Genomic DNA, 10,303 nt, shown 5'->3' with positions numbered 1-10,303 from the left:
ACCAGGGGAGGGAGGCTTTTCTGATTAAAATATAAGGTTATTCACTTTATATTTCGGGCAATCCATGGGAATATAGCAACAAAGAGAGAAAGAAAAGAGAGGAAGGAAGGAAGAAAGAGTTAATGAGAGAGAGAGATATCTATCAAAGTCAAAGGAGCAGTCTGAATGGAGCAGATCTTGAATCTTGCCTTGGACATCTTGAAATAAAAGCAGAATGCTTTTAGAAAGACAAGTTCTAAACGAACTTATCAAAGTAATCATAGTTAAAACATTGTTCATTTCAAAACGCTTCATTGAGGTACTGCTAATGATGTTTTCATGCATACGTTATTCTATCATCATACCAACCACCAGAGTGGCCCCTTCCTTCCACCAAGTTCTCAAAGGCTCTTATGCAACTCTATCCAGATCCTTCCCTTCCCTGTAAATTTAGTTCTGTGGATTAACTCTTTAATTATGTTGCCTTTGGTACTTTATTGCTTTCTTACTATTTATCTTTAAATACTTCATTTAAAGGATATTGCTTTGTACCTAGCCCTTTATTTTTTGACTTTCTTCATTCTGCATGATACTCCACATAGGGGCAAATTCAATCCACATATGGGCAAATTTCTCCTTACAATATTCCATTGTAAGTTTGTGTGTTTATAACAACTTCTTGATTCAGAGTTGGCATTTAGGTGCTACAACAAACATAGGTATTACATATCCTTTTGAATTCATGTTTTAGTGTTTTAGAGCATTTTAGAGTAGATGCTAAAATGTGGTATCACCAGGTCCTATGGAAATTTTATTATTATTGCTTTCCAATAACATTTCAATAATGTTATTTGCTGACCCAAATAACATTCCCACCAACAGTGCATGAAAGTTTTTTTCTACAATTCCACCAATAGCGACTTGTTTCAACACTTCTTTAGATTTGGTATAGTAACTGGTAAAAGGTGATATCTCATCCTTTTTTCTTTGTTTGTTTTTTTGTTTTTGGGTCACACCAGTAGCACTCAGGAGTTACTCCTGGCTCCACACTTAGAAATTATGCCTGGCAGGCTCAGGGGACCATATGGGATGCCAGGATTCGAACCAATGGCCTTTAGCATGAAAGGCAATGGCCTTACATCCATGCTATCTCTCCGGCCCCGATATCTCATCCTTTTAAGTTGCATTTCCCTAATTAAAAAAAGACAATGAGCATTTTTCATATGCATATTAGCATTACATGAAATATTAAAATATATGTATTCAATCATAAAGAAATCCTGGTGGTCTAAGGAAAAATTAACTGTTCATTCTAAAAAATATATAATCAAGTATATATTTAAAACTATTTAACCACAGTCAATCATGCTTGTAATCAAATTGTATAAATAAAGATATTAAATAAAGAAAGAAAATTGGAAGATACAATTAGCAGAGATTATAAAGTAGCCCTCTTTATGTGATCACAGCACAGTGAAACAGCTGTATACACAGAATAATCTTTTGCTACAAATCTTTGGGAGTTTATATACACGGTTTCTAACAAGTCAACCCAAGAAACAGTAATTTAAGTTCTGAGAATCTATTTCCAGAAAAAAATTAAATAAAAACCTTCACATACAGATGTTCAATGCAGTGTAACCCAAACATTGAAGCAATATAAAGGTTTCATTACCTTTAGGAGGAAAAATTGATGCATAGTTTCTACTGAATTTATAATTTTTCAGTTATGGGAAATGAGTAGTTGATTTTATTCATTGCACACTAACAACAAAGAAAAATATCATTTTTTTTACTAATATTACTAATGAAAGAAAAAATATATCCAGAACTGACTATGTGTTGGGCAACCTTCTAGGCACTTTTACGTTTCTATATCTTTAATTATTTTTTGTTGTTGGGGACATACCCAGTGGTGCTCAGGTTTAATACTGGTTCTACTCCTGGCTCTCTACTCAGAAATCATTCCTGGTAGGCTTGGCACACCTCATGGGATGCCAGGAATCTAACCTGGGTCAGTCATGTTCAAGGCAAAAGTCCTACCCCAGTTTCTTTTTTTTTCAATAGCATGGTGAGGTAAGTACTATCACTAACATCTTTCACAGGAGAAAACTGGAAACTGAAAACACAAATGGAAAATTATTTTCAGGTAACAAATGGTAGGTTTGGTGTTTGCTTTTTAAAAATATATATTTAAAAATTTTTTGAAATACAAATTTACAGAACACAAGTTTATAGAATATAAAATCCATTGCATTAAATTAATTGCATAACTGAAAGTATGATATTCACTTAACACTGATCACAGAAAATATCTTTAAGTAGGAAGAATTAAAACTAATTTTCTGGAGTCTAGTAAATTTCTTGCACACAGACAAAAATTTCACTTTTCTTCTTCCCAGCATTTTTGAACTTAGCATAGTTCCTACTCATAATGAATATACTTTTCTATGAGTGAATGAGTGCCTTAATAATTTGGAGATTAATTCTCAGTTCTAACATTGACCAAGTTGAACACAGCCCATTTCCTTGCAACTCATCTGCCTGGGTTGTATCTGCTCAGGAAGACCTTGTGACTCAGACTGTGTCTCCTCTCTGTGTCCTTGATTGCAACCCCATTTGAAGACAGCCCAACCCCTTTTTATGCCATTCTTCTACATGGTTCACTAAATTCCAGTGTTTACTTTCCCCACTATTACCAGCTCTTCTTTCTTAAAATAAAATGATTTTGAACTGATTCAATGTCTTTCCAGTAATGTTCTCTATTTTTATATTTTAGATGTTAGGATGCCATGAAATGAGGAATCGGATAACAAAAATTGTTCCATAGCATACACTCCTCTAAAGCTTCTCTTTTTTCAATTTACGAAACAGTAAACATTTGATACCTGTTTAGATTTTGTCTGAAGCAGTGAACAAAAAAAATAAAATAATAAGATAATTTTATTATAACAAAAATTTAATTATTTTACAATAATTTTATTATAATAAAGTAATAAGATAATAAGAATAAGTTAGCCCTTTTCCAAAGAAATCCAATGCAAAATCAATCACCTATGACCAAAACAAGTCACCTCATAGAATATACAGGCTTTTTTTGGGGGGAGGCATAGGGTTTTACACATTGCTGTGCTAAGAACTCATAGCTCTGTGTTTAGGGAACACACCTGGTGGTGCTCAGGCGACTATATGAGGTGCCAGGTTAGCTAGGTTGCAAGACAAATATTTTACCCTCTGTAGTCTCTGGGGACCTAAATGCACATAACTACTTGCGTAGTCTTGATTTAAGCAGAATGGCAACAAAACCAAACTTACTATTTTGTTCCTCCATATTTCCTTCCTTCTTAATGAAAAATAAACTAGTTACATAGTCATATACGTCATGCTCAATTCATTTCTTTACTCATGTTCTTACCCTTGTCTGGAAGCAGAAGATAATCTTGAATCACATTTTGAAATGTTTTTCTTCTAGAGCTAGAGGAATAGGACAGAAAATAGGCACTTGCCTTACATATGGTGATTCTAGGCTCTATCCCCAGCTCTTATATGTTCCCTAATTTCTGCCAAGAATGATTCCTGAATACAGAGACAGGCGTAAACCTTGAATCCACTGGCGTGACCCAAAAACCATTACTAAAAAAAAGGGTTTTTATCTTAACTACTTTTTATATAGTTACCTATTTTATAGTTCATATGCAATGTGTTATTGCCACCCAGCTCTATATAACTGTTTTTTCTCTTCGTTGTGGATATTTTGTATTAGTTCACCAACTCAATGCTCAATGCATTTTAATTTAAAATATTAAAATAATACATCAGCCCTGTTTTTTCAATGATCTTCACTATCTCACTCCAGTCTACCAATCCAGTGCAGTTGATTTCTCATTCTCAGTAAACTATTTGTACAATACTGGCATATTTGCTTCTGAGGCTTGGACTTTCGTTTGTTTGATGGCATCTCCAGGTGTGCAAAGGACCTAGTGGATCCTGTATTGTAGTGCTACTTAGGGACACAATGGCAATGCTGTGGGTCGTAAGAGGTACATTCTGCAGTGTATCAGGTGTAGAGGGTTGCCAAGGAATAAAACCTCTAACTTTGCATTTACAATATGCTCTTTGTACTAAGTCACTGGTTCCTTCTCAGGAACCAGTTTTAGCTAGAATGTTCATCCCACTGTTTGCTTTCTTCTCCTGCAAATACAAATTCCTCCTACTCGCATCTTCCATTCTGAAGAAAATATGCCTAATTAAGTTATTAGTAACTGGGTAAAGATAGTCAATGGGGCTATATTTTATGAATAGAATATTTATATTAAATATGGTAAGCATTATCTATCCACTCTCTTTTTGTTCTGTTTTGTGTTTTCTTGTTCTGGGGTTATTCTTGGTTCTGCACTTAGGAATCACACTTGGGGGTGCTCAGGGGACCATATGGGATTCCAGGGATAGAATATAGGTCGGCCACGTGCAAAGCAAGTGGCCTACACACTATGCTATCACTCTGACCCTCTCTTCTACTTTTAAAATTATTAATTGACTATCTTAATGAAGAAAAATCAAACCCTTTTTGAGTTCAAAATAATAACAAAATCCTCCGTGTTTCCTATTATCTAGCATAAGTTCACAATTACAATATTCACTTGAGCATTTTTGGAGAAGGAAAAATTAGTACAAGAGGATATAAAGTCATTGGCTATCTTTGTTCAACATTGCTTTGTTACATTGATGAAGATTAATGAAAACTAATATTCCCAAAGATAAACTATCAGTAAATGAAGTTAGTCAAGTATTCTTTTAATAACATTACTTTTACTTAAATTCATGGTTTCTCAGAGCTTGACGTGAGGATTTAATGTAGATATAACTGTCTTCTAGAAATTTGTAATCTCCTCTGTTCATGGTCTAGAGATTTTAAATACATTGAGATGATCTTGGTACCAAGGATTTTTGTGTGTTTAATGTTGGTAGTCAAATAGATTGTTTAACTTCTAATTGTATCTGTAAGTCATTGGAACTTCATACTTCTAATTGTACTGTTAAGTTATCTGATAACCATGCTTTGAAACAAAAGTACCATGTAGATAAAGGCAATTACAAATTCTTCTCTACTGTGATAAGAATATTATGGATAATTAAGATGCTCTGGGACTTGAATAGATATTTGCTATAGACATCCTTGACTTTCCATAAAAAATGCTTTCTAGATATTTGTCTTTTCATCTAATGAAAGTATCTCCTTTGCTTTTATTTAATCTTGTTTCTTTATCAAATTACTTCTATATGATATTCAGAATTCCCTCATTGTCACAAAGTAAAATATGTAGAAGCCACAGTATGCTATTATATTTGTCTGGCCCCTATGCCCTTTGTACCTGCTTACATTGGCACTTAAGAGATTATAATATTAATCCTTATTAACTTTATAAATCTCCATAAGACTGCATACCTAAGAATGACAGAAACAAGACTTTTTTGTGTATATTTGCATGTCTTTTATATAAAACAAGGGTAAACTATGTAGCTATATACCATTGCAATTAGCTGCTCAGACAATCATATATTATTGTTTTCCATACTCAAGCTCATTTTTAGCAAATACTGAAGTTATGTAGTTTTAATCTACCTCTTTTATGTTATTATATCTTTTTATTATTAGTTAAATTTTTAAAAAATATAGATTCATTATTAAATAACTCAAGAACTTAATATTTACAGTATCTTAATGCTATTTGTGTTTCTATTGGCACTTTTATTTCCAAGGAGATAGGTTTGTTTCTTTTTGTTTGGGTTTAATAAACAGGAATAATTATTAACTTTACACTTCATGATTACTCTTGGCAGAACTTTATGTAAATAGTGATACAGATAACTTGAGAGACAGGGCAAATATGTAGATTCTGGTCATTGAGTCTCTGATAAGGATAACTGTTACATTTAATAATCTCTACAGAAAGCCAGTTTTCTTTCTTAATGTGACATCCAGGCCAATTTATCATGTATGTGATGTTACACAGAAGATGTTAGAGTAATGAATTTAGGCTCTCTATGGTAAGTAGATCTCCTTTAGAGTGAATGGCGATAGGTAAAATCTCTTACATAAAATTTATCAGAAAAGCCATCATACCTTTCATCACAGGAACTCAAGGCTAGGTTGAAATTTCTGGGAAGTTAGAATAGGGTGGGGTGAATGGAAATCAAGCATGTTTGTTGTAGATTAATTTATTCTCTTTACACAAAAACTATCCATGAGAGAATGAGTCACATTTAGATTAAATTCCAAAATGGTGCTCATGAGCTTTCTCCAGAGGTCACAGAAAATTTACTGATCTATTATGGACATTTTCTGAAAAGGTTTATAAAGAATTGTGTCCCTCAGACCACCAGTATATGAAAACTAACGGCTTTTTATCTCACCTGAGTGAGTCATATAAGAAGGAATCTTCAGTAACCAATATTTTCCACTGTACCCTTGTTTCCAGAGCTGGTGTTTCATCATACCAATTGCTGACTTGTCTGATCCTGTAGCAAGTGAAAACACGGTTCTATTTGCTTAAGAATCTGTGCCACTGCCAACTTCCTCTTTGGGAAATCATAGCTGCCACACACCCAAATATTCCTTGAAGAAAAAGAGAAAAAAAATATAACCTACCATGGTTTTGATGACTCTGTACAAACACAAATAGGCTCTCCAATAGTCACACATCGGCTGAAAGATGCTAAATTAAAATTAATAAAATCCTATTGTCTTTTATTTTAGCTAACATATAATGCCATGATATCTGGTTCAGTCTGTCAAAGACCATGGCTTACAAGCCTGACATAAAATGGACCTAGAAAAAATAATTGTCCACAGTATTAACACCATTACTACAGGTCTCTATTTCTTTCTAAATTTTTCTATTTTTTGGCTATTTTTAATTTATTTCTTTTGAAGCTGCCTTCCTGCAATATCCAGAGAAAAAATTATCAAACAAGAAACAGGCTTGGCTACCATTACATAAACAGTGTGCAAAAATTGAAATCATCACAGATAGTTTTTACTTATTTTAATGCTTAATTTTCTACAAAATCTCACTTATCCTATCTATCCCTGTATTTTTAAAGTGAACAGGTCAAGAAGAAACAATAATATTAATTTACACTCAGCAAAAACAGAAAAGGAAGCATGAATGGGAAAAGTGAGCAGAAGGTCATTTTTGTGTGTTTTGGAATTGGTAACAATTACATACATAAGGAGATAGCAGTTAAAATTCCTAAATTACTTAATATTGCAAATCAATCAATGGTACAGTAATGAAAATATTTTAAACAGATTAAGTTTGTCTAACCTGTTATGCTGAAATTGTGTTCTGGCTGAGATTTTAAGTAATTGCTTTCTTATCAATAACAAAACTGTTCTCTTGGTGTTGAATTCTTCTAAGACCAAATATTGCTTGGTGATGAAACAGGGATTTGAAAAGTATTATTTCATTCTTACACATTAATTAATTGATTTATTTATTACACATTCATTGATGTGTAATTAATTATTTCGGTTGCAAATTTTGAGCTTTCTATTCAAATATTTATAGAGAAAAATGTGGGAAAAGTAAATTTTGAGTAGGGGGATTTAAAATGCGAAGATATCTCAATTACTTGCAGCTGTGTGAAGACAATGAAAGAACAGCTTTCCAAAGAAAATGTTGGGCTAGAGAGATGATAGGATGCCAGACAACTGTATGCTATCCTGAGCACTGCCTTGAGTGTAGCTTGAGCACAGAGGCAACAGTTAGACCTGAATACAGCTGGGTATAATTCCAAACCAAACACACACACACACACACACACACACACACACACACACACACACACACACTCTCGAAGAAAATATTACTTATTAAAATTAGCTTGATTACCAATTCTTCCAAAACTTTCCATGAAAAATTGAATTTTGGGTCTAATTTATCATTTGACCATTTTTCTTTGATATTTATTTGGGCTATCCACTTCACCTTTCACCTTACCTGTCTTTTTCATTCTTTGGTGACTAAGAGAAGCAACAACTCCACCCCTTCTTTTCCAAAGAGGGGAAAATGTGTGGCTGTTTCTGAGGATGTACTTCTGAGTCAGTGTAAAGTGGGGGCAGGATGCCAAATGACTGATTCATGCCCCAGAACTGGAGGAGGAGAACAATTAAAGAATTAAAGGTCGTAACTTAAGTTCTGAGGGTAATGGCTTATGCAAGCTCACTTACTACTGGTGACATGACAGGAAGTTTACCATAATTTTTTATTCAAACACACATTCTTGTCTTAGCCTGCTGGATATGGGTATGTATCAAGAGAGAGGCAATAAACATTCCTTCTGAGAGTTTCATATTTTATTTTTATTTTATAATAGAAAAGTTAACAATTTACTCATAAGTACTTTCCTACCTCCCTCCTTCCTTTCCTCCATCCCTTCCTCCCTTCCCCCTCCCTCTATCTCTTCCTTCTTTTTCCCTCCCTCCATCCCGCCCTCCTTTCTTTCCTCCATCCCTCACTCCCTTCCCCTCCCTCCATCCCTCCTTCACTTCGCCCTCTTTCCATCTCTTCCTTCTTTTTTCTTCCCTCCATACTCCTTCCTTCCTTCTTTCTTGCCTTCCTTCCTCCCTTCCTCTTTCCTCCTTTCTTCCCTCCTTCCTTCTCCTTCCCCCCACCCCCTCCTTCTCTCTTACCCCTTCCTTCCTCCCTCCTACCTTTCCTTCAACCCTCCTTTTTACTTTCCTCCCTCCTTCCCTTCTTTCCTCCCTCCTTTACTTTCTTTTCCTTTCTCTCTTCCTTCCTTCTTCCTCTTTCTGTTTCTTTCTTTCTTTGTTTTATTCTTTCTTCCTTCTTTCTTCCTTCTTTCTTCCTTCCTTCTTGCTTTCTTTCTTCTTCTTTCCTTTTCTTTCTTTCTTTCTTTCTTTCTTTCTTTCTTTTTCTTTCTTTCTTTCTTTCTTTCTTTATTTCTTTCTTTCTTTCTTTCTTCCTTCCTTCCTTCCTATTCCTTTCCTTCCTTCCTTCCTTTCCTTCCTTCCTTCCTTCTTCTTTCTTTCTTTCTTTCTTTCTTTCTTTCTTTCTTTCTTTCTTTTCTTTCTTTCTTTCTTTCTTTCTTTCTTTCTTTCTTTTTTCTCTTTCTTTTTCTTTCTTTCATTTCTTTCTTTCTTCCTCTTTCTTCTTTCTTTTCTCCAACACATAGCCAAATTTCTTGGGTAAATAGGAATGCTTTCTTTTGTAGCTAATTTGTAATTCAAATAATACAAGGTATCTAATAATAAATATTATAAGCAACTTACACATTTGGATATCTAATTATAAAAATAGTCTTACTTAGTGTAATTTATATCCTACTTTCATTTACATATATTCTCATGCAGTTATTAAATTTTTGAAGTATTTCTTCCATTTGAATATAGTAAAAACTATAGTAAGACTGACAGAGCAGTTTGTTTTTACCAGGTATTTCTCTATCTAGGGTCCTTTTTCCTAAGTTTAAAATTTTACTCTCTACATCAAACCTTCTACAGAGCAACGTTTAGACAATTAATTACATTGGAGAGTTTCTATTCTTTGGGATTAAAGTGGGGACAGACTTTGAAATGCACACAACCAACCTTCAAAGTGTTGGATAATAGATCTTTGCAATTTGTTGTGTTCAAACTGACAATATGAAAAGATTGGGAAAAGTTGTCAGCTATTAAACTTTCTCCTACAGTCAAGAATGGTCCATGATTTTGGCTGTGATGCTCACATATATTTTTTATATTAGGCTATTGAGCCTTCACACAACTTAGTAGTGAGTCACGTCTTGAGAATATGGGGAATGTTGAAGGAACGCAGAGTTGCTAGGCATAAACAGTAAAACAGTTGAAACAACAAAGTATCTAAGGCTTACATTCCTTACACTGTTCTATGTTGGTATGAGGTAACGTATAGTCTTGCTCTATTTAAGAAATAAGATTCTATTAATTTAAAAGTGGATCATTAAATAAGAGTTGAACTATACTGCCTGAGTGTTTTTGAAATCCTGAAGGATTCCTCAGAATGGCGCCCCTAAGGGAGTGCATCCCCAAAAACTGCATTTTTACAGTCCTAGTACAGTACAATCTTGCTTCGGGGGTCTTCGTCCAATAAGCTGCGGTCTCAGGCCATTAGGCGGCTCCGCCTGCAGTAGCTTTGTTCCTCTGAGGACTGTCACACTAAGAGCCTGAGCAGAAGAGTGTGGCCTCTTCACTTTGCGGCCACACATTCTTTCTAACCAACAAACCCCACCACAACACGCAGAAAAAACCACACTATAAGCGTCAATATGGGGAAACCTTGCA

This window comes from Suncus etruscus, chromosome 16 (assembly GCF_024139225.1).
Source record: "Suncus etruscus isolate mSunEtr1 chromosome 16, mSunEtr1.pri.cur, whole genome shotgun sequence".
NCBI lineage: Eukaryota > Metazoa > Chordata > Mammalia > Eulipotyphla > Soricidae > Suncus > Suncus etruscus.
This window is presented reverse-complemented; position numbering follows the sequence as displayed.